We start from the raw sequence: 27,848 nt of genomic DNA on the forward strand, positions 1-27,848 counted from the left end.
CACACAGAGATCCATACACTCGCACAGAGACCCAAAGACCTCGCACAAAGAGCCATAGACTCACACAGAGCCATAGACTCACACAGAGAGCCATAGACTCACACAAAGAGCCATAGACTCACACAGAGAACGATAGACTCACACAGAGACCCATACACTCACACAGAGGACTATAATTTCACACATAGAGCCATAGGCTCACACAGAGAGCCATAGCCTCACACAGAGACCCATAGACTCACGCAGAGACCCATATACTCACACAGAGACCCGTAGACTCACACAGAGACCCACAGACTCACACAGAGACCCGTAGACTGACACAGAGACCCGTAGACTCACGCAGAGACCCATAGACTCACACAGACACCCATCGACTCACACAGAGAACCATAGATTCACACAGACACCCATCGACTCACACAGAGACCCATAGACTCACACAGAGAACCATACACTCGCACAGAGGCCCAAAGACCTCGCACAGAGTGCCATAGACACACACATAGACCCATAGACTAGCACAGAGACCCATAGACTCACACATAGAGCCATACTCACACAGAGAACCATACAATCGCACAGAGAGCCATAGACTCATACAGAGTGCCATACACTCACACAGAGACCCATAGACTGACACAAAGAGCTTAGACTCACACAGAGAGCCATCGACTCGCACATGAACCTGTAGACTTGCACAAAGAGCCATAGACTCACACAGAGTGCCATAGACTCACACAGAGACCCATAGACTCACACAGAGACCCCTAGACTCACACAGAGACTCAAAGATTCACGCAGAGAACCATACACTCGCACAGAGAGCCATAGACTCACATAAAGACCCATAGACTCACACAGAGACCCATAGACTCACACAGAGACCCATAGACTTGCACAGAGATCCATAGACTCACACAGAGAGCCATAGACTCACACAGAGATCCATACACTCGCACAGAGACCCAAAGACCTCGCACAAAGAGCCATAGACTCACACAGAGCCATAGACTCACACAGAGAGCCATAGACTCACACAGAGAGCCATAGACTCACACAGAGAACGATAGACTCACACAGAGACCCATACACTCACACAGAGGACTATAATTTCACACATAGAGCCATAGGCTCACACAGAGAGCCATAGCCTCACACAGAGACCCATAGACTCACGCAGAGACCCATATACTCACACAGAGACCCGTAGACTCACACAGAGACCCACAGACTCACACAGACCCGTAGACTGACACAGAGACCCGTAGACTCACGCAGAGACCCATAGACTCACACAGAGACCCATAGACTCACACAGAGACTCATCGACTCACGCAGAGACCCATAGACTCGTACAGAGACCCATAGACTCACACAGACACCCATCGACTCACACAGAGAACCATAGACTCACACAGAGAGCCATAGACTCACACAGAGACCTATAGACTCACGAAGAGAACCATAGACTCACACAGAGAGCCATAAACTCGCACAGAGACCCAAAGACCTCGCACAAAGAGCCATAGACTCACACAGAGACCCATAGACTCACACAGAGACCCCTAGACTCACACAGAGACTCAAAGATTCACGCAGAGAACCATACACTCGCACAGAGAGCCATAGACTCACATAAAGACCCATAGACTCACACAGAGACCCATAGACTCACACAGAGACCCATAGACTTGCACAGAGATCCATAAACTCACACAGAGAGCCATAGACTCACACAGAGATCCATACACTCGCACAGAGACCCAAAGACCTCGCACAAAGAGCCATAGACTCACACAGAGCCATAGACTCACACAGAGAGCCATAGACTCACACAGAGAGCCATAGACTCACACAGAGAACGATAGACTCACACAGAGACCCATACACTCACACAGAGGACTATAATTTCACACATAGAGCCATAGGCTCACACAGAGAGCCATAGCCTCACACAGAGACCCATAGACTCACGCAGAGACCCATATACTCACACAGAGACCCGTAGACTCACACAGAGACCCACAGACTCACACAGACCCGTAGACTGACACAGAGACCCGTAGACTCACGCAGAGACCCATAGACTCACACAGAGACCCATAGACTCACACAGAGACTCATCGACTCACGCAGAGACCCATAGACTCGTACAGAGACCCATAGACTCACACAGACACCCATCGACTCACACAGAGAACCATAGACTCACACAGAGAGCCATAGACTCACACAGAGACCTATAGACTCACGCAGAGAACCATAGACTCACACAGAGAGCCATACACTCGCACAGAGACCCAAAGACCTCGCACAAAGAGCCATAGACTCACACAGAGAGCCATAGACTCACACAGAGAGCCATAGACTCACACAGAGAACCATATACTCACACAGAGAACCATACACTCGTACAGAGACCCATACACTCACACAGAGGGCTATAATTTCACACATAGAGCCATAGGCTCACACAGAGAGCCATAGACTCACGCAGAGACCCATATACTCACACAGAGACCCGTAGACTCACACAGAGACCCACAGACTCACACAGAGACCCATAGACTCACACAGAGACCCGTAGACTCACGCAGAGACCCATAGACTCACACAGAGACCCATAGACTCACACAGACACCCATCGACTCACACAGAGAACCATAGACTCACACAGAGAGCCATAGACTAGCACAGAGACCCATAGACTCACACAGAGACCCATAGACTCACACAGAGAACCATTCACTCGCACAGAGACCCAAAGACCTCGCACAGAGTGCCATAGACACACACATAGACCCATAGACTAGCACACAGACCCATAGACTCACACATAGAGCCATACTCACACAGAGAACCATACAATCGCACAGAGAGCCATAGACTCACACAGAGACCCATAGACTGACACAAATAGCCATAGACTCACACAGAGAGCCATCGACTCGCACATGAACCCGTAGACTTGCACAAAGAGCCATAGACTCACACAGTGCCATAGACTCACACAGAGACCCATAGACTCACACAGAGACCCAAAGATTCACGCAGAGAACCATACACTCGCACAGAGAGCCATAGACTCACACAGAGACCGATAGACTCACACAGAGACCCATAGCCTCACACAGAGACCCATAGACTTGCACAGAGATCCATAGACTCACACAGAGAGCCATAGACTCACACAGAGATCCATACACTCGCACAGAGACCCAAAGAGCTCGCACAAAGAGCCATAGACTCACACAGAGAGCCATAGGCTCACACAGAGACCCATAGACTCATACACAGAGCCATAGACTCACACACAGAACCATAGACTCACATCTGTAAAATCCATGCGTATCGTTTAACTTGTACAGTACCTTGAGTTACCGGTATGAATTGCTACATAAGATAGTCTTCGGCTTACGAAATTAATTCGTAACTGAGAGACGTTCGTAAGTCGAACGGTTCGTAAGTCGGAACGTCACGACAACGTACCGTATTTAAATGCCCATTGCGGACGGTGTTATGAAATGTGTTACGGTTCAGCGAGAAGGGAAAACATTTTTAAACTCATAATTAAGGAGAAATATTGCATATTTGCATGTAGCACTGTAAAAATACTGATAAGTAAATAAAATATAAAATCAAGTAACGTAAAAAGGATTTTTGTTTGTTTTCACTTGCCTTGAGTCCAGATACAAGCTTGCTTGTCGGAATGGGGGCAATTTAGTCACCACAATTACATACACACATACACACACAGACACACATGTACAGACACACAGACAAACACACATACACACACATGCACACACAAACACACACACACAGAGACACAGAGAGACACAGACACACACAGACAGACAAACAGACATACACACACAGACACAGACAAACACACATACAAACACACACACAGACACAAACACACATACAAACACACACAAACACACACAAACACACGAACACACACATAGACAAGACAGACCGTTGGGGAAAGTGCTGTTAGCGAGCACCTATGAAGGCCGGCACAGATCACGAGGGGGTGGGTGGCCAGCACCACGCCCGGCCGCCTTTGTCTCCCCAGGGGTGATGTCTTGTACACTGTGCGTGGTACTCGATTGAGGCCGAGTCGACCTAGGAGAGGCCCAGGACGACCGGTTCACTCACTGGGTGGGTCCTGGGCCCCCCCTCCCGTGCCCCCCCGTGCCCCCCTCCCGAGCCCCCCCTCCCGTGCCCCCCCGCCGTGCCCCCCCCGCCGTGCCCCCCCTCCCGTGTCCCCCCCTCCCGTGCCCCCCCCTCCCGTGCCCCCCCTCCCGTGCCCCCCCCGCCGTGCCCCCCCGTGCCCCCCCTCCCGTGCCCCCCGTGCCCCTCCCATGCCCCCCCCCCTGCTGTAATCCCATTAGGGGATCCTTTCCGCGTGGAGGGGAATCAATGCCAATGGCTCGCGACGGCGCCGTGGATGCGGCATCGACCCCCGGGTGGGGCGCGGCTGCCCTCCCCCCCCGCCCCCATTCATTTGGCTTCACATTTCGTGACACGGCCATCGTTTCTGTTCTCGTTAGCGGCGCCGAGAGGCGATTCATTGGCGGGCGGGGGTGGGAGGAGGAGGAGGGGCGGAGAAGTTTATAAACACGATCACGTTGCCCGGAGGAGACCGCTAGCTCTCACACTCATTCACGCCATCTCGCTCAAAGACAAACATCCCCCACCGTGTCGCCTCGACAGACTCGAGGGGCAAGTGCTGTTAGCGAGCACCTATGAAGGCCAGAACGGCACACCAGGGGGTGGGTGGCCAGCACCACGCCCGACCGCCTTTGTCTCCCCAGTGGCGATGTTTACACACCCACCGGACACAAATTTAAGGCCGAGTCGACCTTGGGGAGGCCCAGGACCGGTTCAGATAATTGTCACCGGTGTTGGCCGTGAGCGGAAGTCGAACCCGGGTGGCCGGGTTCGTAACGAGGTGTGATAACTGCTACACTACCGCTCCCCACCACATACACTCACTCACTAACTCACTCACACACTAACTCACACACTAACTCACTCACTCACACACTAACTCACTCATTCACTAACTCACTCACTAGCTCACTCATTCACTAACTCACTCACTAACTCACTCACACACTCATACACTCACTCACACACGAACTCACTCACACACTAACTCACTCACTAACTTACTCACTCACTAACTCAGTCACTCACTAACTCACTCACTCACACACTAACTCACTAACTTACTCACTCACTAACCCAGTCACTCACACACTAACTCACTCACTAACTAACTCACACACTAACTCACTCACACACTAACTAACTCACACACTAACTCACTCACACACGAACTCACTCCCACACTAACTCACTCGCACACTAACTCACTCATATACTAACTCACCCACACACTAACTCACACTCACTTACTAACTCGCACTCACATACTCACTAACTCACACTCACATACTCACTAACTCACACACTAACTCACACTCACTTACTAACTCACACTCACATACTCACTAACTCACACTCACATACTAACAAACACACACACTCGCTAACTCACACACACACTCACTAACTCATTCACACTCACTCACTAACTCACACACACACCAACTCATTCACACTCACTAACTCACATACTCACTTACTAACTCACCCTCTCAATAACTCACTCACACACACACTCACTCACACACACTCACTAACTCACACACTCGCTCACACACTCATTCACTAACTCACAATCACACACTCAATTCCACACACTCACTAACTCACAATCACACACTCACAATCAACAACAATAACAACAACCGTCACCACGACGCTTGTGCCAGGCCATGTGCACCTTGAGGCCACGTGAAGTGTCGAACGCCCGCTGACAGGAGGTCACGGGGCAGACCCAGGTGTCACGGGTCGACTGACTGAGATGACTGGCTGATGCACCACCTGTGCCCTCTACTGTGCCAACCTGCCGTGCTTTATCCACCCGGCGCTCCGCTCGTTGTTGTGAGCGTCGCTCCTACGCCTTCTGTTGTTGTTGGAGGACGACCTCGCCGGCGTCGAGATTGTGCTCAGTTCGCGGTTTGCACCAGAGAATGTCTCCTTCAAAGAAATTGTCAAAGGTCACTTGATTTCTGTCGAATTCGTCCTGAATAAATCCTGCATCAGGTGCTTTAACGTGTACGTGCTGAGCAAGGCCCCCGAGAGGAAGCTCTTCTTCGGCGCTGCGGGACGCACTCGCGACAGATGACGTGCTCACCATCGTGGGAGGAGACTTTAACTGCACCCTCGACCCGGCTCTCGACCGGTAAAGCCCCGGGGATTGATGGCCTGCCGGTTGAGTTTTATGCGTCCTTCTGGGATGAGCTTGGCCCTCCACTACTACAATTGTTGACGGAGAGCCTGAAGAAGGGTGAACTCCCACAGAGCTGCAGGAGAGCGGTGGTCTCCCTGCTACCCAAGAAGGGGGACCTGCGCCTCCTCGTGAACTGGCGACCCGTGTCCCTCTTGTGTGCTGACTACAAAATCTTCTCCAAGGTGTTGGCAAACCGTCTCAAGACGGTGCTGGGTCAGCTGATCCTGCTGGAACAGTCGTATTGCATCCCCCGATGGTGCACATACGACAACATCGGTATGGTCAGAGACTTAATCTCTCTTGCAGAAGCGCACAACGTGGACTCCTCTTCTTGGATCAGGAGAAGGCCTTTGACAGGGTGATCCACGAGTACCGTGGACAATCTCCTAACGTCGCTCGGCTTCGGCCAGGCCTTCATCTCGCATGTGAGGCTCCTGTACACGGGGGCACATCCAGCCTCTTGAAGATAAACCAGCGGCTCGGCGCCCCTTTCCCTGTGACGAGGGAAGTCAGACAGGGATGCCCCCTCTCGGGGCTGCTGTGCACCCTGTCCATTGAGCCACTGCTACGCCACCTGAGACGAAATCTGTCTGGCCTCAAAGTCCCGGGACCTGAGAACGTGGTCATCAAGCTCTCGGCTTACTCAGACGATGACGTGATGCGTCATCCTCAACGATGCGCATGACGCCTCCGCGATCTGCCAGGCGGTTGCAGTGCACGAGAGGGGGGCCTCCTCCGCCAGGGTCAACTGGGCCAAGTGCGAGACCCCCTGCGTGTTTGGGGTCGCGAGGCGGCGTTCACTCTGTGCTCCTCCCAGGAGGAGTCAGTTGGCGGGACGACGGAGTCAAGTACCTGGGGGTTTACCTGGGGAAACCACGTGACGTCGCTCTGAACAACTGGACCGAGCTGGCCGACACGATCGAGGCTAACTTGCTGACATGGGCACCACGCCTCGCTCCGCAGATGTCATTCAGGGGCCGAGTGCTCGTCGCTAACACCCTGGCAGCATCCGCGCTGTGGCACAAGACCAAGGCCCTCCAGCCTCCTGCTTGGCTACTCACCAGAGTCAACCGCTCACTCGCGCACTTCGTCAGGCATGGGAAACACCGGCTCAGCCCGGGCGTTCTCTGCCTGCCGGTGGATGAGGGCGGCCAGGGTCTGGTGGACGTCGCCGCCAGGGTCACGAGTTTCAGGCTCGTGGCAGTCAGGCGGCTGCTGTACGACCGGGAGGAGCTACCCTGGAAGTCGCCGGCCCTCGCCCTGCTGAGGAATGCAGGGGGGTGCCTGGGGTACGGACAGGAGCTCTTCCTGATGGACCTGAGCCTGGTCGACTACACGAGGCTGCCAGGTTATCACCGGAGCCTCTTGGACGCGTGGCGGAGCTTCGAGTGGAGCAGAACGCGTGCACGCTACGACCTCGCGCAGTTCCTCAACGAGCCCTTGTTCTGCAACGGCCTTATCCAAGGGATCAGAGGAGAGAGGACCCTGGCTCAACGCCTCACATCAGCAGGGCTGCGGACAGTTTTCCACCTCGTGCAGGCCCCCACCAGCCCAAGTGGAAGACCGCGGCTGAGATCGCCAACACCGCGGGACTCCGCTCCATGCTCGCCGGGGAGAAGCTGCTGCGGGACGTCGCTCCGTGCCATGAAGGAGCTGCGCCTGAAGCTGCAGGCACCGGGGGATGGTGGCAGCCCCCCAGCCTCCCCCCCCCTCCTTCTTCCCGGAGTTGTGCTTCTCCTGCGCGCAGCCCCCTGGCCACAGCCACTCCATGGAAGCTACTGAAGCTCCGAGGCTGCAGGAACGTGCCCCTCAAGAGTGCCCCAAATACAGCGCTCTACACGTGGCTGTGTAAAGGCGCTGCATTCCCGGGACCTGGCCGACCTACCGGACACAAAATGGAGAGACCATTTCTCTCCCCTCATTGCGGCCGCCCCTCAGTGTAAACAAATGTCCAAGTCCCCCGTAGCCAAACGCTGCGGTGACCTCCAGTGGAGGTTGGCACACTGCATGTTGCCATCGGCCGTGTGGCTCAGCCGAATCTCGCCAGGGGTAACAGACTTGGTGCATTTCCTGCGGTGCCAGGGAGGATCTGCCCCACCGGTAGTTGCGCTGCCAGCGGCTCAAACCAATGTTCCGCCTTTTGGGGGACATCTTCAGGAAACTGGGGGTAACCTTCTACAACAGCAGCTTCGTATATGGGGTGGTGCCTTACCTGGCTAACAAGCGCCATGACCTCGCCAACTTCGCCTGTGCTCAGGCGAAGTTGGCGGTGTACAGAACGAGAAAAAAGATGCTGCAAGGTGACACTGACGGCTGCTCTGTGCTGCTTCCAGTGTTCAGGGGCCTGCTGAAGGCGCGGCTCCGGCTGGAGCACGCTACGTACCACACACACGTGACGGTGATGTGCAGCGCGTCTTCTTCGAACGCTGGGGAGCCGGACAAGCCCCTCTCTGTAGCAGCGTGGACGGCACCCTCCTCGTGTTCACCTTCTGAAGCGCTCGCTCGTCGCTGTGCCGTGCACGATGACCACCACCACCACGTGACTTTTCTTTCGTGTTGTGCGCGGTGCATTCAGCGCCACAGCGCGTGGATTTATATCGTTTGTTTATTTGTTTGCTGGTGACTTTGTATTTCATATCGGAATCGCCTCCAGTGCTGTTGCGCTGGCGGCAATAAAAGTAGTTTAAAAGTCAAAGTCTCATCCACCCCGTCTCCGCATCTCTCACTCCTCCCTCTACCTTGCTCCACCCCCGATTCCCTCCTTCGCCTCCCTTCCTAACCACCAGACTACTGCTCCACCCGAGTGTCCACCCGACTGCCCACCCGAGTGTCCACCCGAGTGTCCACCCGTGTGGTGCCTACCCCACGTGACCGCGCCGCGCGCTCCGCTCTCGAGGACCGTGGCGGCGCTCGCCGCCCCATGGAGACAAAGATTCCCCGTGTGGGGCGAGTGCTGTCGGCGAGTTACAGCACCTATGAAGACCGGCACGGCACACGAGGGGGTGGGTGGCCAGCACCACGCCCAGCCGCCTTTGTCTCCCCAGTGGCGATGTTTACACACCGCACCAGGTACTAATTTGAGGCTGAGTCGATCTAGGGGAAGTCCAGGACCGGTTCAGAGAATCGTCATTGGGGTTGGCCGTCAGCGGGAATCGAACTCGGGTCGCAGTGTGCTGGCCGCTACATCACCGCTCCGCACAGACAGTCAACACAGACAGTCAACACAGGCAGTCAACACAGAGCGAAAAGCAGACGGAGAGTCGGACAGGCATACACTGACGTACGCACAAAGACAAAAAGACAAAGACACACACAGACACATACAGACACAGAAAAAAAGACAAAGATTCCCCGTATAGACTTTGACTGTAGGGGCAATGCTGTTAGCGATCACCTATGAAGGCCGGCACGGCACACCAGGGGGTGGGTAGCCAACACCACGCCCGGCCGCCTTTGCCTCCCCAGTGGTCCTGGAAAGCTCAGAACCGGTTCCTATAATCGTCAGTGGTGTTGGCCGTGAGCGGGAATCGAACCCGGGTCGCCAGGTTCCTAGCACAGCAGCTCGCTCTATCCCCTTCTCGCTATTTTATCTTTTGTTACAGGAAATCTATTTCAATGATTGATGTTTGCGCTTGCCCTCTGTGTCCAGTCTCTTTTGTCACGCGGTTGTTTTTGATGCGATTTCTATTCGCTTTATGTCTCGACTCAGTTTTATTGGCGTTGATCTCGTAATTGTGGTGCCCCAGATGGCTCTTGCCAATACGACTCCCAGCGTAGTCCCTTCTCACGCTGGTCACACGCACATATCTTGAAACTCGCTCTCCCCCCTCTCTCCGTCTCTCTCTGTGTCTCTCCTTCCACCTCTCTCCGTCTCTATGTCTCTCCGTCTCTCTGTCTCACCCCTCTCTCTCTGTCTCTCTGTCTCTCCCTCTCTCTGTGCCTCCGTCTCTCTGTCTCACCCCTCTCTCTCTCTTGCTCAGGCGAAGATGGCGGTGTACAGAACGAGGAGAAAGATGCTGCAAGGTGACACTGACGGCTGCTCTGTGCTTACAGTGTTCAGAGGCCTGCTTAATGCGCGGCTCCGGCTGGAGCACGCCACGTACCACACACACGTGTCGGTGATGTGCAGCACGTCTTCTTGGAACGCTGGGGAGCCGGACAAGCCCCTCTCTGTACCGGCGTGGACGGCACCCCCCTCGTGTTCACCTTCTGAAGCGCTCGCTCGTCACCGTGGCGTGCGCCATGACCACCACCACCACGTGACTTTTCTTTCGTGTTGTGCGCGGTGCTTTTAGCGCCACAGCGCGTGGATTTGTAACGTTAATTTTCATTTGTGTTGCTGGTGACTTTGTGTGTTTTATATCGAGATCGCCTCCAGTGCTGTTGCTGCTGGCGGCAATAAAAGTTGTTTAAAAGTCATAAAGTCTAACTCTCTCTCTGTGTCTCTCTCCCCTTCCATGTCTGTCTCTCTCCTTCCCGCTGCAGCCCGGCTGACCCAAAAGCAGCAGAAGCAGCAGCAGCTCCCAGGGGCCTGCAGCCTCTCTCCCTAGCGGGCATCACCGGCAGCCCCTACGTGGATTTCCTGAATAAATAACAAACACTAAATAATTAATAATTATTAACTATTGTGTGTGTGCGTGTTTTTTTTTATTTTTAACTTTGGTTCCGTTCCCAGGGAATGTGGGAAGTGAGTCGCCGCTGCCTTTGCTTTACTTACAGGTGGCAGTAACAATGCGGGGGGTGTCGAGAGGGGGGGCTGGGTGGGTGGGTGGGGGGTCCGCGTTGTGCATCTCACGCGGACAACAATGACGCGGCTTCCTGCTCCTACACGCGGTCCTCAGAGAACAATGCAACCTTCACGAGACCAGGCACGGAATATCAATCCCCATAGCGGTCAAGGACACACACACTGACACACAAGCAAACACGTAACACTTACATACACAACTGACACACTTACATACACACACACACACTTACATACACAAACACACACATATACAAACACACACACTGACACACACACACTTACATACACAAACACACACATATACAAACACACACACTGACACACACACACTTACATACACACACCCACTTACATACACAAACACAGACATACACATACACACACTTACATACACAAACACACACTTACATACACAAACACACACTTACATACACAAACACACACTTACATACACACTGACACACACACTGACACACACACTGACACACACACTGACACACACACTGACACACACATACTGACACAAAGATAAAAGACAAAGACCCCCCATATAGCCTTAACAGACTGTAGGGGCAAGTGCTGTTAGCGAGCACCTATGAAGGCCGGAACGGTACACGAGGAGGTGGGTGGCCAGCACCACGCCCGACCGCCTTTGTCTCCCTAGTGGCAATATTTACACACCGCACCAGGTGCTCATTTGAGGCTGAACCGACCTAGGGGAGGCCCGGGACCGGTTCATATAATCGTCACTGGTGTTGGCTGTGAGCGGGAATCGAACCCGGGTCCCAAGGTTCATAGCGCAGCGCGCTAACCGCTACACTATCGCTCCCCACACACACACTGACACACACACTGACACACACACTTACACAAACACACACACAGACACACACACACACTTACATACACAAACAACATCAACCGCCATTCGCCATTAAGTGGCGGTGACGTCACCACGACGCTTGTGCCAGGCCATGTGCACCTTGAGGCCACGTGAAGTGTCGAACGCCCGCTGGCAGGAGGTCACGAGGCAGACCCAGGTGCCACGGGTCGACTGACTGAGATGACTGGCTGATGCACCACCTGTGCCCCCTACTGTGCCAACCTGCTGTGCTTTAGCCATCCGGCGCTCCGCTCGTTGTTGTGAGCGTCGCTCCTCCGCCCTCCATTGTTGTTGGAGGGCGACTACCTCCAATTGCCCAGTAGCGTACTTCATGAGCCTCCTCCACAGAGGCCGATCTTGACACCGCTGGTACCAGTCATCGGCAAGTCCACTCAGCTCCACATTCTCCCTTACCGCATCACTCCATCTCTTCTCTAGCCCGTGTCGTGCCCGTTTAGCCCCCTCTATCTGGCCGAACAATAGTTGTTTAGGCATGCGGTGGCTGGGCATGCGGTGGCTGGGCATGCGGTGGCTGGGCATGCGGTGGCTGGGCATGCGGTGGCTCGGCATGCGGTGGCTGGGCATGCGGTGGCTGGGCATGCGGTGGCTGGGCATGCGGGCTACATGACCCAACCAACGCAGCCTTGCCTGCCAGAGGAGCTCACGGATAGAACTTTGTCCAGATCTTTCAAGGATTTGTGAGCTCCTCACACAATCCAGCCTGGTTAAACCCAGGATGGATCGTAGGCAGGCCAGCCTGAATGTTTCTAACCGGTGTAGATGTTCCATTAGGGGGGGGTCCTCGTTTCGAAAGCATAGAGTGGGGAGGGCATGACCGTGGCTGAGAAAACCAGAAGCTTCATATTGAGCGACAGACCAAGTAGCTTCCACATAGCATTACGCAGCCGATGAAAAAATAATGCCGCCCGACTGATTTGGAGTGGAGCCCAGGTGTGGAAAGCTCTCCACTCTCTCCACTCACTCCACGATTGCCTTGAGGGGGCGGAGTGTTTGCTTAGTTTTGGAGGGGCTGATGGTAAGGCTCCACCTCTTAGTGGCACGCTCCAGGTTCAACCGCAGCGCCTCCAACATACATAATATGGTTGACCAATAGGGAGTCATCCGTCGACCACACCCCAGCATCGATCAGCCTCCCATTGTATCTGTAGCAGATTGAAATTCCTCCGGTACAGCCAAGGAAGGCTTCTCTATCTACGTGACTGAAACAGATGTTAAATACTGTGGGAGCCAGAGGACATCCCTGTCGCACCCCAAGGTGAACAGGGAATGGCTCCGACTCCCAACCACGTAGCTTTACCCGGGCCCGCCCACCACCATGAAGGTCCTTAATGATCGTGAGCAGAGAGTCAGCGACTCCGAAAGCACGAAGAACAACCCAGAGCCCAGGGCTATTGATGGTATCGTAGGCCTTGACCAAGTCAATAAAGCAGAGATGTAGGTCATGTTGGAATTCTCCACTCCTTTGCTGTAGCAGACGGACAGAGACGATGGCGTACATACAGGACTGCCCTGGCCTGAAGTGACACATACACACACTCGCACACAAATACAAACCCACACATGCATATGAACACACACAAAGACAAGCACTCACACATACATACATACACTCACACATACACAAAGACAAAGATCCCCCGTATAACCTTATCAGACTGTTGGGGCAAGTGCTGTTAGCGAGCACCTATGAGGGCCAGAACAGTACACGATGGTGAGGTTGGCCAGCAACCACGCCCGGCCGCCTTTGTCTCCCCAGTGGCGATGTTTACACACCGCACCATGTACTCATTTGAGGCTGAGTCGACATAGGTGAAGCCCAAGACCGGTTCAGATAATCGTCACTGGTGTTGGCCGTGAGCGGGAATCATACCCGGGTCGCCGGGTTCGTAGCGCAGCGCGCTTACCGCTACACTACCGCTCCCCACACACAAAGACAAACACACACGTACACATACACACACAAAGACAAACACACACGCACTTACATAAACAATCGCTCACTGTGCTCAACGCACTCAAAATAACGCGCACAAGGACACGCGTAGAGGCTGGCAGTACGCAGACCCCAGCACAAACAATGAACAATCACTCACTCACACAATGCTCACGGCAGCCAGCGTCACAGACGAAGACGCAAACAGTAACGCACAGACAAACAAACACTAGCACAAAGACAAAAGTCCCCCATACAGCCTTTAGCAGACTGTTGGGGCAAGTATTGTAAGCGAGTAGCAGCACTTATTAAGGTCGGCACTGTGGCACGTGGGGAAGGGGTGGTGGGTGGCCGATACAACGCCCGGCCGCCTTTGTCTCCCCAGTGAGAACGTTTACAAACAGCACCAGGTACAGTGTAGTCGTGTGAAGGTTAATTCGACAGAGGGGAGGCCCATAACTCGGTTCAGATCATCATCACCGCTGTTGGGGTCCCGTGAGTGGGAATCGAACTGACCGGGTCCGTAGCGCAGCTTACTAACCACTACGCTACCGCTCCACAGCCACAAACACACACACGCACACACACACACAAACACACACACAGACACACACACACAAACACACACGCACACACACACACACGCACACACACACGCACACACACACACGCGCACACACGCGCACACACGCACACAAACACATACACAGACAACAACAACAACAACCGCCATTCGCCACTAAGTGGCGGTGACGTCACCACGACGCTTGTGCCAGGCTATGTGCACCCTGAGGCCACGTGAAGTATCGAACGCCCGCTGGCAGGAGGTCACGGGGCAGACCCAGGTGCCACGGGTCGACTGACTGAGATGACTGGCTGATGCACCACCTGTGCCCCCTACTGTGCCAACCTGCTGTGCTTTAGCCACCCGGCGCTCCGCTCGCTGTTGTGAGCGTCGCTCCTCCGCCCTCCGTTGTTGTTGGAGGGCGACTGCCTCCAACTGCCCAGTAGCATCCTTCACGAGCCTCCTCCACAGAGGCCGATCTTGACACCGCTGGTACCAGTCATCGGCAAGTCCACTCAGCTCCACGTCCTCCTGTACCACATCACTCCATCTCTTCTCTAGCCCGTGCCGCGCTCGTTTAGCCCCCTCTATCCGGCCGAAGAAAAGCTGTTTCGGCATGTGGTGGCTGGGCATGCGGGCTACATGACCCAGCCAACGCAGCCTTGCCTGCCGAAGGAGCTCACTGATGGGACCTTGCCCAGATCTTTCAAGGATTTTTGAGCTCCTCACACAATCCAGCCTGGTTAAACCCAGGATGGAACGTAGGCAGGCCAGCCTAAATGTTTCCAACCGGCGAAGATGTTCCATTAGGGGGGTCCACACACACACACACCCACTCACCCACACACGCACCCACTCACCCACATACGCACCCACTCCCCCACATACACACCCACTCACCCACATACACACCCACTCACCCAGCCACACACACACCCACTCACCCAGCCACACACACACCCACTCACCCAGCCACACACACACCCACTCACCCAGCCACACACCCACTCACCCAGCCACACACCCACTCACCCAGCCACTCACTCACTCACCCACACACCCGCCCAATCACCCAATCACCCACTCACCCACACACCCGCCCACTCATCCACCCACCCACACACCCACTCACCCCCACACACACAAACCCGCCCAGTCACCCACACCCCCACTCACCCACACACACACCCCCCACTCACCCACACACACATCCACTCATCCACCCACACATCCACTCACTCACTCACCCATACACCCGCCCAGTCATCCACCCACACATCCACATATCCACATACCCAACCACACACCCAGCCACCCATCCACCGACTCGCCCACAAACCCACACACCCTACCCGCACTCAGCCCTCTGGCTGCGGGAAGGGAGTTGCCGATGTGGGTCCCATTGTAATTCCGGGCGTCGCGCTTCCGTCAAGTTATTCATTGCCAGGAATTCAATTAAGGGCTCGGTAATGGATGCCTGGGAGAGCGCGAGAGTAAAGGACGCGGTGGGGGGGGGGATGGCGGGGCCGGGACGGAGAATCGAACCGTGAATCACACGAGCAAAGGCGGAGCTGGGCTATGATGCGCATTCTCATGAAATCCACAGTGACCTCCAGCAAAACCGGTGGTGGAAACTCCACATTCCTATGGCGAGGGTCGATTCTATCCATAGGACAACCACTCGTGATGTCACGAACAGATTATGATAATAAAATTAAAGATTTACTGGAGGAAGATTCCTATATTAAAATTAAACGAGATCCAACTAATACTTTAGAACGCAAGACTACTGCAATCATTGCAAATTCATTAATACCCAAGACTGAGCAATACCAAATTGAAGCCACGGGCCTCAAACCCACCTAGATTGCATGGGCTACCAAGGATTAATAAAATCGGTATCCCATTACGACCCATAGTACATATGCCACATATAAATTAGCAAAATATGTAACTAAGCAAATACAGCCATACATCGGTAGGATATCTTCATTTATAAGAAATTCAGAACATCTTATGAATGTGATTAAAGATATTAAACTTAACCCTGATGATATTCTGGTGACTTATGATGTAATTTCTCTATTCACTAAAGTATCCAGTTAACGAGTTACGTAAATTACTAGATACACTGGTAGATATTCCAACACTAGCTGACCATTGTCTAAATAACACTTTCTTTGGTTCTTTCGGTAAAGTCACGTAGAATGAGAATAAAATAATAAATTGATAAAATAAAATAACACAATAAAATTCTCACGACGTTTCGGCCACAACACAAGCGGCCTTCATCAGGTGAAGGGACGAGACTGTCTGGTAGGACAGCGCTGGAGCGTTCTCCAGACAGTCTCGTCCTCCAGACAGTCTCGTCCCTTCACCTGATGAAGGCCGCTTGTGTTGTGGCCGAAACGTCGTGAAAATTTTATTGTGTTCTTTTATTTTATCAATTTATTATTTTATTCTCATTCTACGTGACTTTACCGAAAGAACCAAAGAAGATGAATCCTTGCAGTCACGAAAGCTTTAAATCGAAATTTAAATAACACTTGTTTCTTATGGAGAGGTGATTTCTTTAAACAAATGAAGAAGCAGCAATGGGCTCTCCTCTATCTCCTCCTATAGCAAATCTGTACATGGAAACCTTTGAAACAAAAGCACTTGCCTCAAGTACATGAAAACAATATTTTGAATTAGATATGTCGATGACACTTTGATTGTCTGGCCACATGGTAAAGATACACTTAATGCATTTTTAAATAATCTCAATGCACAAAACCCGGCCATCCAGTTCACCATGGAAATGGAGGTGAACAACACACTCCCCTTCCTAGATAGTTTGCTTGGACGTGGCTTAAATGATAAAATATCACACAGAGTTTACCGAAAGGGAACACATACAGATGCCTATCTGAATGCAGATTCGCATCATCACCCAGCACAGAAATCCTCTATCGTGGAGACGATCATACATCGGTGAAAAACAGTGTCAGATGCTGAATGTCTAGTGAGAGAGATTAAACATGTTAAAGAAGCACTACAACTAAATTGCTACAATAATGCTCAGATTAACAGAGCATTGAATGCCAAACCAAGACCAAACAACAATACTGCTGAAAGTGATCAGAGTATGAAAACAATGAAAATACCATACAGCTCAGGAGTAACTGACAAATCAGCCCGTGTTTTGAAAAAGCAAATCATTAAAGTAAGATTTGGTACGATACACAAAATTCAAAAACTAGTGTCTTGTACTAAAGATGAATGACTGAAGTTATCAACAGGTGTATATCGGATCAATTGCTTATGCTATTGATCCGATATACATACGGGACGTAACATTTGCATAAGACTAAAAGAACACCAATGGAACATTAAATTATCTCAAACACAACTGTCGGCAGTGGCAGAACATGCTTGCCAACAAGGACACTCAATTAATTTTGATAACGTTGAAGTGTTATGTAAAACTAATTATTACTGGCCAAGACTAATTAGAGAATCCATCGAAATTGAGAGAAATACAAAAATAATTTAACCGCTCTGATAGCTACAGACTAAGCGCAGCCTGGAAGCGTATTATTAAGCAATACACAATACATATTAGAAATCCTTATAGAGGAATCACATGCTAATTAACTGATTACTAATCTATTATATAATTACAATACCCCCACCTCCGCCTCTGATCTCGAAACCTGATGGGGTTCAACAACGATGACGTAATCCTGCACTGTTTAAGACCGGAAGCAGGTGGATGGCTTCACTATTCTGGCAAATCGCCCGAAAATGCTGGATGTAATTTCCAGCGAAACGTCGTACTCAAATTCTAAATGTCGTGGATTCACTCTTCAAACACACCGGTGGGCTGAATAAGTAACTAATTGGCGTCTTGTTAACGTGACACATTTCTTACTTATTGGCTGTGTCGGGTGGTGGAGGGTTATGACACATTTATACTTACGCTATCAAACCCAAAAACCTTTATTAAAAATAGGACAACCACTAAATTTTGATTTAAAGTCTTCGTGACTGCAGGGATTAATATTCTTGGTTATTTTGGTAAAGTCACGTAGAAGGGAAACAATAAAATAATAAACATATAAAACAATAAAATATTAACTGAGAATAGGACAACCACTGTTGATTTTGGCCCACTCTCCTCCAAACCCGCGCGCGCATGCAAATTGGTGCTCGCTTTATCGAACGCGACGGGGCAGGGAGGATGATTGGCGGAGTAACCCCCCATCCCCGCACCAACCAGGAGTTGAACTCGCGACCTTCTAAATGGGAGGCGCCTCCTCCCCCCTCCCCCTCCTCAGACTCCTCCCACTCTTCCTCCCCCTCTCCACCCCGGTATCGCCACTCCGCATGTTCACTCCAGGAGCGTCTCCGCAAGTCTCTGCGAGTCTCAAGGCTGCGTCTCAGGAGGGTCCTGCCAGAGGTTTCCAGTGCTGCTGCTGTGACCCCCCCAGTTGAGGGATTTTCAGGGAATTTGTCAGCAATGCCATATGCGTTTGGCTGATGCCAGTTCCACTGTGGGTGTGGGTTTAGCTTTGGGAGGGATGAAACCAGAGAACCCGGATGAAACCCATGCTGAACAGAGGGAGAGAACACACAACCCCCACTCACTCACAATCACTCTCACACTTAGCGGAACAGAGGGAGATAGAGAACACACAACCTCCACTCACTCACAATCACTCACTCTCTCACACTTAGCAGAACAGGGGGAGAGAACACACAACCCCCACTCACTCACAGTCACTCACTCTCTCATACTTAGCGGAACAGGGGGAGAGAACACACAACCTCCACTCACTCACAGTCACTCACTCTCTCATACTTAGCAGAACAGGGGGAGAGAACACACAACCCCCACTCACTCACAGTCACTCACTCTCTCACACTTAGCAGAACATGGGGAGATAGAGAACACAACCCCCACTCACTCACAGTCAGTCACTCTCTCATACTTAGCAGAACAGGGGGACATAGAGAACACACAACCCCCACTCACTCACAGTCACTCACTCTCTCACATTTAGCGGAACAGCGGGACATAGAGAACACACAACCTCCACTCACTTACAATCACTCACTCTCTCACACTTAGCAGAACAGTGGGAGATAGAGAACACACAACCCCCACTCACTCACAATCACTCACTCTCTCACACTTAGCAGAACAGGGGGAGAGAACACACAAACTCCGCTCACTCACAATCACTCACACTCTCACACTTAGCAGAACAGGGGGAGATAGAGAACACACAACCCCCACTCACTCACAATCACTCACTCTCTCACACTTAGCAGAACAGGGGGACATAGAGAACACACAACCCCCACTCACTCACAATCACTCACTCTCTCACACTTAGCAGAACAGGGGGAGATAGAGAACACACAACCCCCACTCACTCACAATCACTCACTCTCTCACACTTAGCAGAACAGGGGGAGAGAACACAACCTCCACTCACTCACAATCACTCACTCTCTCACACTTAGCAGAACAGGGGGACATAGAGAACACACAACCCCCACTCACTTACAATCACTCATTCTCTCACACTTAGCGGAACAGAGGGAGAGAACACACAACCTCCACTCACTCACAGTCACTCACTCTCTCACACTTAGCGGAACAGGGGGACATAGAGAACACAACCTCCACTCACTCACAATCACTCACTCTCTCACACTTAGCAGAACAGGGGGAGAGAACACAAACTCCGCTCACTCAAAATCACTCACTCTCTCACACTTAGCGGAACAGGGGGACATAGAGAACACACAACCTCCATGCACACTGTCCGATACAACAACAGCCGTTCACCACGAAGTGGCGGTGACGTCACCACGGCGCCTGTGCCAGGCCAGGTGCACTTTGAGGCCACGAGAAGTGTCGAAGACTCGCTGAGAGGAGATCACGGAACAGACTCAGATACCACAGATTGACTGACTGAGATGACTGGCAGATGCACCACCTGTGCCCCCTATTGTGCCAACAACCTGGTTTGTCACTCTGCAAAGCTTCTGGTCTTTTCGGCCATAGTCATGCCCTCCCTTCATTACTCTTGGGAAATGTGGACCCCTCTAATGGAACATCTGCGCCGGTTATAAACATTCAGGTTGGCATGCCCTACGATCCATCCTGTGTTTAACAAGGCTGGATTGTGTGAGGTGCTCACAAATCCTTGAAAGATCTGGACAAAGTCCCATCGGTGAGCTCCTCCGGCAGGCAAGGCTGCGTTGGCTGGGTCATGTAGCCCGCATGCCCAGCCACCGCATGCCCAAGCAGATTCTGTTTAGCCGCATAGAGGGGGCTAAATGGGCACGACATGAGCTAGAGAAGAGATGGACTGATGCGGTACAGGAGGATGTGGAGCTGAGTGGACTTGCCGACGACTGGTACCATCGCCCGGCGCTCCGCCCATTATTGTGAGCGTCGCTCCTCTGCCCTGCGTTTTTTTTTGGAGGGCGACTGCCTCCAATTGCCCAATAGCAGCGTCCTTCACGAGCCTCCTCACACACTGACACACTCGCTCACTCACAAACTCACTCACACTCTGAAGAACAGGGGAAAAAAACATGCACTATCTACTCGCCGACAAAGATCCCCGCTATAGCCTTATCAGACTCTAGGGGCAAGTGCTGTTCGCGATCTTCTATGAAAGCTGACACGGCACACGTAGCGCTAACCGATATACTACCGCTCCCCACTCACTCAGTCTCATCCCCACCGTGCAGGACACGGGGAGGGGAACGTGGAAACCTCGCTCACACAATGGGGCTACTTCTGGCTGGGAGGCCACACGACTTTAAACACCACCACCACCACAGCCCGGCTATGTTTGTACGTATGTTGAACTTCTTTCGCACCGTACGTAACCAACTGCATTAATCGGAGGAACGCGGGGGGGGGGCGAAAAACTAAACACAACAACAGCAACAAGCAGTGATAAATAAATTAGTTTGTCAATCTAGATGGCGATTTAAAGGTGCGGCACAGCTCCTGATATCGGAAAGATGGCAGAGAAGTCGCTCTCTCCCTAGACAATGGACACCTTCATTAATGCATTTTCCCGAGCTTACAATTTAGATGAAAAATAATAGATTATACGCACACGCGATTCCTAATCTGTGGAAAAAGCGATTCCGTGTCCCTGCCCCCAAAATATTGAAGCCAAACTCCGCCTGTGACGTCATTGGTGAGGAGGCGGCCCCGAGTTGTGACGCACGAGTGGGAGACTCGAAACACAGAGCCAGCCGCAGCACGTGGCCACAGACGCTCTGCGCTAACCACTGCGCCACCGCTCTCCGCTCACAACAACAACAAGAGTGATAACCCCGTGTGGATGAAGATCGACGTGGTGATAGCAACTCTCTCATCGCCGGGGGGGCAGTCGCCTCCCTGTCGCTCTTCTGTCGCTACTACTGCCGTGGTCACCGTGCACGTGAACTTCTGTCGCTACTGCTGCCGTGGTCACCGTGCACGTGAACTTCTGTCGCTACTGCTGCCGTGGTCCCCGTGCACGTGAACTTCTGTCGCTACTGCTGCCGTGGTCCCCGTGCACGTGAACTTCTGTCGCTACTGCAGCCGTGGTCACCGTGCACGTGAACTTCTGTCGCTACTGCAGCCGTGGTCACCGTGCACGTGAACTTCTGTCGCTACTACTGCCGTGGTCACCGTGCACGTGAACTTCTGTCGCTACTGCTGCCGTGGTCACCGTGCACGTGAACTTCTGTCGCTACTGCTGCCGTGGTCACCGTGCACGTGAACTTCTGTCGCTACTGCTGCCGTGGTCACCGTGCACGTGAACTTCACTCCGCTGGCTTCCTCCTCTGAACCGGTCCTGGGCCTCCCCGGCCGATGACTGAGTCGTCTCGTACAGCACGCGGTGTGCAACCAACACCACCACCACCATCACAACCACCACCACCACAACCACGCCGTGTTCAACCACCACAACCACGCCGTGTTCAACCACCACCACGCGGTGTTCAACCACCACTGCTAACACCACCACCACCACCACCACGCGGTGTGAAACCACCACTACCATCACACTGTAGGCCACAACAAGACACTCAATTACCTAGCGACTCAGCCACTCATTTACTCTATAAATCACTCACCGATCCACCCACTCACTCACCCACTCACTCACTCATCCATTCACTCACCTCTCTTCACGTACTGCCTCTTCGCATCGCTCTCTGCTCCACTCTGGAATCCCCTCTCCCATCATCATCACCACCACCACCATCGTCTCTCCTTCCCCAGCTCTCGCAGTAATGGCCTCGCTCAATTATTTACCCCGTATAGCCTTTAGTAGAAATATAAAGATCCCCCGTATAGCCTTAACATACTGCTGTTTGGACACCGCACCATTTACTGATTTAAAGCTGAGTCGACCTAGGCGAGGCCCACGGCCTTTGCAAAAAATCGTCACTGACGTGAGCCGTGAGCGGGAATCGAACTCGGGTGACACTGACACAGACAGACAGACACATCCCTACTTACAAAGGAACACAAAGACACATACAAAGATCCCCCGTATAGCCTGTAACAGACTGTAGGGGCAAGTGCTGTTAGCGACCACCTATGAAGGCCGGAACGGCACACGAGGGGGTGGGTGGCCAGCACCACGCCTGGTTGCCTTTGTCTCCCCAGTGGCGATGTTCACACACTGCACCAGGTACTCATTTGAGGCTGAGTCGACCTAGAGGAGGCCTAGGACCGGCTCAGATAATCATCACTGATTTTGGCCGTAAGCGGGAATCGAACTCGGGTCGCCAGGTTCGTAGCGCAGCGCGTTAAGCGCTACACTGCCGCTCCCCACAAACGTACACACAGACAAACACACACACATACCTACAAAGGTACAAAGATACACACAGACTGACATACCTACAAAGGTACACAAAGATCCCCCATATAGCCTTAACAGACTGTCGGGGCAAGTGCTGTTAGCGAGCACCTATGAAGGCCGGAACGGTACACGAGGGGGTGGGTGGCCAGCACCACGCCCGACCGCCTTTGTCTCCCTAGTTGCAATTTTTACACACCGCACCAGGTACTCATTTGAGGCTGAGTCGACCTAGGGGAGGCCCGGGACCGGTTCAGATAATCGTCACTGGTGTTGGCCGTGAGCGGGAATCGAACTCGGGTCGCCGGGTTCATAGGGCAGCGCGCTAACCGTTACACACACACAGACACACACACACAGCCCTATAAAGGTGTACACACACAGACACACACATACAGACACACAGACACAAAGACACACATAAAGAGAAAGGTACACATGCAGACAGACACACATATACATACCTAGAAAGGTACACACAGACAGACACACACATACCTACATAGGTACACACACAAATGTGCACACATGGACAAGTAACCAACACATATATATACAGACATTGACAGTCCCATATACACACTCTAACACATGTCCAAACAAAGACAAAGACCACCCTTACAGGCTTAACAGACGATTGGGGCAAGTGCTTGTTAGGGAGTAGCACCTGTGAAGGCCTACACGGCACACGAGGGGTCGGTGGCCAGCACCGCACCCGGCCGCCTTTGTTTCCCCGGTGATATTTACACACCGCATCAGGTACTCACTGGAGGCTGAGTAGACCTAGGGGAGGCCCAGGACCGGTTCAGATAATCGTCACTGGTGTTGACCGTGAGCGGGTTTTGTAGGGAACCGATACGCTCCGCTATCGCTCCTTATACACTAGAGCTCCACACACACACACACACTGACTCACACACACACTGACTCACACACACACACACTGACACACACACACACTGACTCACACACACACACACTGACTCACACACACACACACACTGACACACACACACACCGACTCACACACACACTGACTCACACACACACACACACTGACTCACACACACTGACTCACACACACACACACACACTGACTCACACACACACACACTGACTCACACACACACACACTGACTCACACACACACACTGACTCACACACACACACACTGACTCACACACACACACACACTGACTCACACACACACACACTGACTCACACACACACACTGACTCACACACACACACTGACACACACACACACTGACTCACACACACACACACTGACTCACACACACACACTGACTCCCACACACTCACTCACACACACACACACTGACTCACACACACACACACTGACTCACACACACTCACACACACACACACCGACTCACACACACACTGACTCACACACACACACACTGACTCACACACACTCACACACACACCGACTCACACACACACTGACTCACACACACACACACTGACTCACACACACTCACTCACACACACACCGACTCACACACACACTGACTCACACACACACACACTGACTCACACACACACACACTGACTCACACACACACACACACACCGACTCACACACACACTGACTCACACACACACACACTGACTCACACACACACCGACTCACACACACACCGACTCACACACACTGACTCACACACACACACTGACTCACACACACACCGACACACACACACACCGACTCACACACACTGACTCACACACATTTAACAACAACCGCCATTCGCCACTAAGTGGCGGTGACCTCACCATTGCGCTTGTCCCAGGCTAGGTGCACGTTGAGGCCACGTGAAGTGTCGAATGCCCGCCGGCAGGTCACGGGGCAGACCCTGCAGGTGCCATGGGTCGACTGACTAAGATGAGTGGCCAATGCACCACCTGTGACCCCTACTGTGCCAACTTGCTGTGTTTTATCCGCCTGGCGCTCCGCTCGTTGTTGTGAGCATCGCTCCACTGCCCTCCGTTGTTGCTGGAGGGCGACTGCCTCCAACTGCCCAGTAGCAGCGTCCTTCACGAGCCTCCTACACAGAGGCCGATCTTGACACCGCTGGTACCGGTCATCGGCAAGTCCACTCAGCTCCACGTCCTCCTGTACCACATCACTCCATCTCTTCTCTAGCCCGTGCCGCGCCCGTTTAGCCCCCCCGATCCGGCCGAACAAAAGCTGTTTCGGCATGCGGTGGCTGGGCATGCGGGCTACGTGACCCAGCCAACGCAACCTCGCCTGCCGGAAGAGCTCGCTCCCAGTCACACTCCCCCACACACTCCCAGTCACACTCTCCCACACACTGTCAGTCACTCTCCCAGTCACTCTCCCAGTCACTCTCCCAGTCATTCGCCCACACGCTCACTCACCAGCACCGCGTGACCCCGACAGCGCTGCGCCCGCTCTCTCGCTCTCCTCCTCCGTCTACAGGACGACCTCGTGACCTCCGGGTGAGCACCGGGGGTGAGCGATCTCCCCGTCTCCCCGACTCAACGTTCGCTGTGCCCCGGACCTCCACCACCTCCTCTCCTCTCTCCTCCGCTCCCTCTCTCGCTCTCCGCCTCTCTCCCTCTCCGCTCACTCCCTCCCTCGCTCTCCTCTCTCTCCCCTCCCCGCCGCTACCGTGGGGTCACATTTATATACACAAGCACGCACACGTGTACCCCCCACATCCACCCCCACCCCTCCTCTGCTCTTCCCCCTTCCTCTCTCTCCTTTCTCTCCCCACCACCCCACAAGCGGCTGCGCTCCCCTCCTCTCTCCTCCTCCATCTCTCTCTCTCTCCCACATCTCTCCCCGATGCCTCCTCGACATCTCCCTCCCCTCTATATTCGTCACCTCTCTCCCCTATCTCCTTTTTTACGGTCAGAGGAAACAATAAGATGCTCGGTGTAGTCGGCACTTTGCTTCGTTCATCATTTCGGTTTTGTTCAATGCTTTGCTTTATGTGCCTCCACCCCCCACACCTTTTTAAATGAAAGATTTCACAAAAGATTTTACGCTCTGCTCTCCTCCTTCTTACCCCTTCCCTCTCTTTCTACCCCTCTCTCTACCCCCCTCTATTTCTTCCCCCTCTCTCCCTCCTCTATGTCTATGTTCCCCCAGTTTTCTATGTTTTTTTTTACGACCAGTGCTGCATCTGCACACAGCCCTTCTCGCAGTCCTACGGCCTCCGACGGGTAGCTCACAATCTTCATGCACAGAGCTCTCTACCGTCATCTGCCACCGAGCACACGGCCTCCTCCAGCGCCCACTGCTCCTTGAAGGCCGGCACGGCGTGGGTCAGCCGCGCATGGCGGAACTCCAGCCCACACCCTTTCCCCCATCTCTCTCCCATCTCTCTCTCCCCCATCATCTCTCTATCTCCCATCTCTCTACCTATCTCTCTCCCCCATCTCTCTCCCTTCCCACCATCTCCCACATCTTTCCTCTCTCATTCTATTTCTCCTTTCCCTCGACACTCATCTGCTATTTTTCTCTCTCTCTCATCTCTCTTTTTCATCTCTCTATCCTCAGGGACGGTCTGCGAATTAATGAACAACCCCTCCCTGCCCCCCCCCCGCTCCAGCGCATCTATGTTGCTCTGAAAAAGGGCCATTGCTCGAAACGTCGCTCAACATGAATATCTGTTTCCTTGTATGGGCCGCGGGGTTATTGATGGATGTGTTTAGGTTTTGTGTTTAGACAACGCGAGGTTTCCCCGGTCTGGCGAAGAGGGAGATGAGCGGGGGATAGCGGTGGGTGGGAGGAGAAGGGAGGTAGGGGAAGCGAGGAGCAGGGAGCAGGGAGCAGGGAGGGGGAGGAGGGAGAGGTAGGGGGAGCAGGGAGGTGGGGAGGAGGGGGAGGTAGGGGGAGCAGGGAGGAGGAAGGGGAGCAGGGAGGAGGGGAGGAGGGGGAGGTAGGGAGAGGTAGGGGGAGCAGGGAGGAGGCGAGGAGGGAGAGGTAGGGGGAGCAGGGAGGAGGAAGGGGAGCAGGGAGGAGGGGAGGAGGGGGAGGTAGGGAGAGGTAGGGGGAGCAGGGAGGTGGGGAGGAGGGGGAGGTAGGGGGAGCAGGGAGGAGGCGAGGAGGGGGAGGTAGGGGAAGGAGGAGGAGCAGTGTTGACGGGAGTAGAGAGGTTAGGGGAGGGAATGCTTAAGATGCTGGGAAACGAAGGGAGAGAGGGGAGATGGGGAGAGGGGGGAGATGACCGGAGGAGGAAGGGGACGAGGTGATGGGAGACAATTGATGGGCGGTGGGAGATGCCGACAGGTGAGGACGACTCGCGCGAGGTGACCGTTGTGGGGGGACTCTCAGCCCCCCACCCCGACGCGCCCTCGCTCTCGGCAGATGAAGAGGCAATCTCACTGCTCCCTGGGCACCCGAGTCAATGATTAATTAACGAGGGAGATTAATCATCAATCACCAGGTGGCG

The 27,848-nt window shown here is 53.2% G+C and overlaps 1 protein-coding gene across 1 annotated transcript in view; it reads right to left on the minus strand.

Annotated features, from left to right (window-relative positions):
• The window catches only part of LOC116954068 (cadherin-7-like), a 70,225-nt gene extending 44,161 nt beyond the window's left edge, over window positions 1-26,064 (minus strand). The window contains exon 1 of the mRNA XM_076052161.1: window positions 25,807-26,064. The gene's annotated coding sequence lies outside the window, so the exon portion shown is untranslated. The remainder of the gene's footprint in view (window positions 1-25,806) is intronic.
• Window positions 26,065-27,848: the final 1,784 nt, after the last annotated feature.

Source organism: Petromyzon marinus, chromosome 54 (genome assembly GCF_048934315.1).
Source record: "Petromyzon marinus isolate PM22_M1 ecotype Great Lakes invasive population chromosome 54, UKy_Petmar_22M1.pri1.0, whole genome shotgun sequence".
NCBI classification, from domain to species: domain Eukaryota; kingdom Metazoa; phylum Chordata; class Hyperoartia; order Petromyzontiformes; family Petromyzontidae; genus Petromyzon; species Petromyzon marinus.